Here is a 6,000-nt window from a genome sequence, read left to right as displayed (position 1 = left end):
CAGTGAATGACACAAGTTTTCCAGTTTGGCCACTTCAAAGGAATATATTTAGATCATCCATGTCAGCTGAGTTGTTGGGTGAAGCCACACTGATTGTTTCTTCTCTATGTGGCGTGCACATAAACATCAGCCGCACTGACGATGACATCATTAATATTCATTGGAAAAACATTTGCAAACAAAAGATCAACCAGTTACACGAGGAAATCACTCAAGAGAAATCATAAGAGTGCATGCTCCACCAGTTTGGCCAGGGGCTGTGGGTGGGGCTGGCACGAGAGAGCAGGACCTTTAACGGCACTATTCCCCTCTGACTAACAGCTATACAAGAGCACAAAGGAGAACTAGATGTCACAGTAAAATTACAGCTTATGCTAAGTATTTGATTTCATTAAATGTATTTGATTCTCAACTACAAAAAGGTGCAGCTGGGTCAGTAAGATGATAGTCAACTAGCTCGCGTGTCTCCTGCCACAACAAAATTAAACAAATCCTGCTGTTTGTGTTATAAATGAGCTTAGACCTTAAGGAGGGTATTTTTAGCAAACAGCTGAAGAGCCTGTCTTAGTTCTCCATCTCCTGCTCTTCTCCAGAGAAAACTCCCAGAATCCCGCAGGAGGTCAGCTGATGCACAGCAGCACAAAGAATCATAGCTTTCTTTCTTCTGACTCACAGGAGTTGCCTGTACATATAACCTCTGCAGGTCTAAATAAGTGAGCCAGCAGCAAACCAAACTCAAGTCAAATTTAGGTGAAAACACTGCTCTCACTCTCTCTCTCTTCTTTGAAACTATGACTGTGCTGGTCCTCACAAGAACACAAGTACAGAAGCACATAAACACACCCTGTCCTCCTCCCACCACAGCGGGGCTGGGTAGAATAGAGTCCCTCTCAGCTGGCTATGCAGAAGTGTGAGCTATGAGCTGCTGCTGTATATATGTGTGAGTGCATGCATATCATAGCCAGCCAGTCGCACACATTCCACTCAGGGAACTCCTCCTACATGCCTTTGAGCTGGTGCTGCACGTGGAGAGAGACGCAGTCTAGGGCTGCCACGATTTGTCGACTAGTCACGATTACGTCGACTATCAAAATCGTCGACGACTGATTTAATAGTCGACGCGTCGTTTGAAGCTTTGTAAGATCCCAAAAGACGCAGGAATAAGTAGCAGGATTTAAGAGTGTAATAACGGACTGAAACAGAAGATGGCAGCACTGCATGTACAAGGATGTCAGCTGCCGTTAAACCCCGAAGAAGAAGAAGAAGAAGAAGAAGAAGAAGCAGCTGTGTCCCAGAATTCATAGCGCGGCCCAGCTTAGTTTCCAACAATGGCGGCAGCTAGTTAGTTTTAATATTACTCTTATTATTCTTTCTGGGTCACAAAATAAACGTTTAACATATTTTCAGGCGAGAATGTAGCTGTGTAAACCTCAAATATCGGCTCAGTTTATCAGGACACCACATATTTTCAAAAGCGCTCCGACGTTTTCGGAGACGTCTGTTACCCACTAGCTCGATGGCTAGCCGGGGGCTAGGTCACTAGCGCGGTGAGAACACCGGACTCCCGGCAAATTGTTTTCAAACCCACCGCCGTCTTTCGCTACTCAGGTTAAATATATATGAGTCACTTAGATAAATTAAAAATGTTGTTGTTTGGCTTTCTTTAGTATTTTATTTGTTCCTGAGTAAATCGGTTTGTCTGAGATTAAAGTTATAGTTTTTACACAGCTGAATAAACATCAAGCAGACAGCTGATTATCAGAAGTGTGAGATGCTGGAGAATATACTCAGTTGTCCTGTTATATTTTAGATAGCAAGGAGTTTATTAAACTTCACCGAAACAATCTGCAAATTTCATTAAAATTGAATAAACTATCATCTTGTCTTTATTTTTAGTTAGCACCTTAAAAGCTTAAAGCTGTAAGCTAATGATAGTTATATAAGAGCAGATGCTGCTGGTGCAATAAGCTGTAGTTTTACGTCCAGTGGATGATGATCTGATTAGTCGACTAATCGCATAAATAATCGGTGACTAGTCGACTATCAAAATAATCGTTTGTGGCAGCCCTAACGCAGTCCAATACAAAACATGAGGAGGGAGGGAGGGGAAGAGGGGGTCTGTTAGCCAGCTGTAGGCTGAATAAAAGCAGGGTAAAGGAGATGGAGAGGGAGGCTATATTCACAGACAATCTCCTTTTCTTTATGGGCTGAATCAGAACTGTGTGAACAAAGGGAGTAGGAGACCAACAGTGAGCTAGAACAAGAGAGAAGAGACAGGAGCAATGGGGTAATGTATGACAAAGGTCAGCATTCAAGGACACCGTCTCTCGTATTTACATGAGGGCTGGTTGCACACACTGGGTATGGTGGGTTCTGGCTTGCTGATTTCCAACCAAGGTTTGATGTTCCCAGTTGGTCAAAGAGGCTCCTGGTACTACTGGGATCTGGGCTAAAGGTGACACTCGGGAACAAAATGAAGCATGGGCTGATGAATTGGCGTGGGGGGGGGGGGCAGCGCTTAAGTGAGCAGAGGGAAAAAACAGCCTCTGAGAAATGGTTTGCTAACCCCCAAAAGCAGACACACACACACAGCTCCCAATTCATATGTGCACAGTGGGTGTCAGATTACTTCGCTCTAGGGAAAGCTAGACTCGGGAACGCATACACCCCTAAAGCACATATTGCAAAAACACACATGAACGCTAACAAACAAGGACAACATGACACACAACATGCACACAAAGGACCAGTGGTGGAGGCTCTGGTTAAGGGGCCCAGGCTCTGTATGTGTAGATGAGAGCTGTCATTCATTAAAGGACTGCGCCTGAATAGAGCATTCCTATGAAGCCTACACACACACACACACACACACACACACACACACACACACACAAACACAAAGAGACACAACTTGAATCAAAGTTAGGAGATAATCAAGATACAGAATAAGACAAAAGAGGCTAAGGCGAAGAAAACCTTTGGACAGATGAAGTATTCAGAAAGAATCCCATTTGTGTCCGATTTCTGCTACTTGAAATGATTAAAAGCAGAACAAAAGTCAGAGTAAGGCATTTTTCTCATCTTGCTGGTACAGAGACTGATCCTTCTACATGGGAAAAACTCTCACCCAGAAAGCTCAACTCAATGACTGATGGAAGTAATGCAGTATCTTAAGAAAAATAATTATTTTCAACCCTCTCCTGTTTCTGGAGAAACAGGTTGGTATATTTTCCCTTCTCACATGTAGCATGTGGCAGGAAAAAGCCCTGCTCTCTGCACCGTGAATGTTTTAAAGGCATTCACACTACAGAAAATACACTGTGTTTTAAGGGGCCAGCATCATTGGGTGGTGACCTGAGACCAAGTTTTCCAGACTTAAGTCTACATGTTGTAGCTGTGTACTGTCAACAATGGGCAGTGTCAAGATTATGTGAAACAGCAGGTCTGTAGTCTACTTCTGCTTGTGATGCGCTGTTGTTGGTCCTTTAGCTTAGCCCCTGCTGTGGAGAAGACCAAATTAGATCTTCATAGACAAATAATGTATTTGAAGTGAAAACAAGTGTAAAAAAAACAAAACAAAAACAAAACAAAACCCCCAAACAATGAAAACTGTACAGTGCAGCCTATTTCAGTGCTTTTCACATCTACCTTCTTCGTGTTTAATGGTTTCATAACTCCTTCCTTTTCTTGGAAAACTTGGCTGTCTTTCCCTTTACTTATCAAACCAACTTTTTAAACTATCAGAAATGCCAGACTATGTGCTGGCTTTTTGCACTACAGCACACAAGCATGTCTGTGTAGGTTGTATACTCGAAATCCTACGCAAAAGACATAAATGATGCACAATAAATTTTGCTTACAGCGAGGGAGCTGTCTGAGTAGTGTGTGGAAGAGGCTGTGCACATAATACACAAGAGTTGGCAGGTTAAAGACTGGGCAGTGTCTGATCATTGCATTAATCCAAATTCCATTTATAAAATCTGAATAATTAGTTTGACTGAATAGTATTATTGTTGTGGACAACGAAGGCAGCAGAGCTTCAACATCTAGTTGACTAGCTCTCACACGCACATGTGACCTTTAGAAACCTGAAAACTTCAGGGCTTTTTTTTTTCATATATCGTTTTAAGCTAATAAATATATATTAAAATTATTTCCTAAAGCTAGAGGCATGTAACAATGTTTTAAATCATACCTACAAATAGTTAATGTCACTTTAAAATTTATGTAACAGTTGTTTACTTGTCATTAAGCCTACAAGTTCAACGTTCAATCCTGCCTTTTCCTTCCCCTCATCTTCCGTTTACCCACTGGACCATGACTGATTAATTCCTGCCTCTCCATCTTTTCAAACGGTCAGTTTTGTCTCTCATTAGCTGATATGTTTGTATGCATACACTTTAAATTAATGTTTGTCTGAGATACATTATTCCTTTCTTCCTTCAATTTGTTTTTGGGTCATCTATGTGTGTAAATTATGTTCTTCAGTTTACATTAGACCTCTTAAATTGTTTGAAAGAAGTACCATAAGCAACTACTAACAGTGCTTAAGAAATGCAAACAGAAAACAATTGTGTGTTTAGGTCCAGTGACACTTCACTGATAAATGCTGCACTAAGCAAACCCAAACAGTAATACATGTACACATGATGGAAAATGTTATTTTCCTCTTTTCCATGTGCATGTGATCTCTCATCTGTCTCCTGATCATGTGTGATGTGAATTATGTAACAGGTCGGATTAAGATTCGGGCGTCTTATTATTAGACCTATGACCGCCTGCCACCAAGAGCAGCCTGAATCCGCCTACAGATCGCCTGGTTCAGCACACACACACATGCACACAATCACATACACACCTCTCAGCTGTGTCCATCTCCTCGAGCCAAAAGATCAGTATAGAGTCATGTGGGATGGAAAAAGGCCTCCAGGACAAGAGCATAGGGGTCATTCTCGATAGCCAACATTGTCGTCACAGTAAAGTGCCTTAGCAACCTGTTCAGTGTGCCTTTTTTTTGTTGCATGTGTTGCAACAGATTCTTACACTTGTTTCTGTCTTTATAAATTATACAATGTAAATGCATTTAGTCTAGTAGAGCATTTACACTGTGTACCCAGTAGCTTTTTAAAAACACAAACAGATGGCATGAAAGAAGGAGCGAAAGACAGAATGTAAGAGACACACATTTAGATAAGATGACCCATTAATCCGCGCACCATGGCCACACAATCACTGCATAGTTGTGCCTCTTTCTCTGCTCTCTACACATACAAACATTCAAACACATACACTCACAGCTAATTAGAATGCTGAGTAAGTACCCATATGTCCACCATTCTCATCCTCCTCTGTACGGCCATTACTTTACCCGGTTTGTGCCTCTTCCAGAGTAGCATGGTTAAAAGAGACCTGCGATATATAAACAGTTACAATGGTGGGTTTTTTTTAAATAAATTAGGTCAGCATATGCTTTTAACAGTCAATTCAAATCATTCAGGCTTTGTTCTGTATGATGTTAATCAGAAGGGCTATCTCTAACATAGTCATCTCAGGTACACAGCTCCACCTTTGAGCACAGAAGCCCCACCCATCCCACTGTTCAAGCCTTCCAACTATGAGGGGCAGCCAATCAGAAGAAAGATGGGTTAAAAAAAGAAGCAAGCAAAACAGTTCGTTTTAGACAGAGGATTAAATAACTAAGCTAGATTTGTATTATTTTGATTTGTGAAATATGCAAAGCTCTGTTTTCTTTAACTAATAATTATTTTCATTACTGACCAATGAACAATTTTTTCTAGAATCCAGTTTTAATGAAATGCCAGAAAAACAGTTCCCACACCAAAGAGGCATCTTCGAAAATCTGATGCACAGAAGTTTGGTTTACTCTCTCTATTTTGCGTTTGTGTTTAAAAGAAAAAAGAAAAAAAAACAGCAACAACTAACTATAATATTCGCTGCATTACCAAAAGTGAGATGGAGGTAACTGGAGACAAAAGCTGG

The 6,000-nt window shown here is 41.1% G+C and overlaps 1 protein-coding gene across 1 annotated transcript in view; it reads right to left on the bottom strand.

The window, feature by feature from the left end:
• atosa (atos homolog A) overlaps positions 1–6,000 on the bottom strand; it is a 36,390-nt gene that overhangs the window by 12,688 nt on the left and 17,702 nt on the right. The gene's annotated exons all lie outside the window — the stretch shown is intronic.

Source organism: Rhamphochromis longiceps, linkage group LG1 (genome assembly GCF_057381845.1).
Source record: "Rhamphochromis longiceps isolate RC_006_pf linkage group LG1, R_longiceps_female_GT1.1, whole genome shotgun sequence".
NCBI lineage: Eukaryota > Metazoa > Chordata > Actinopteri > Cichliformes > Cichlidae > Rhamphochromis > Rhamphochromis longiceps.
The sequence above is the reverse complement of the archived record's forward strand: the minus strand, read 5'-3'. Positions and strand labels throughout refer to the sequence as shown.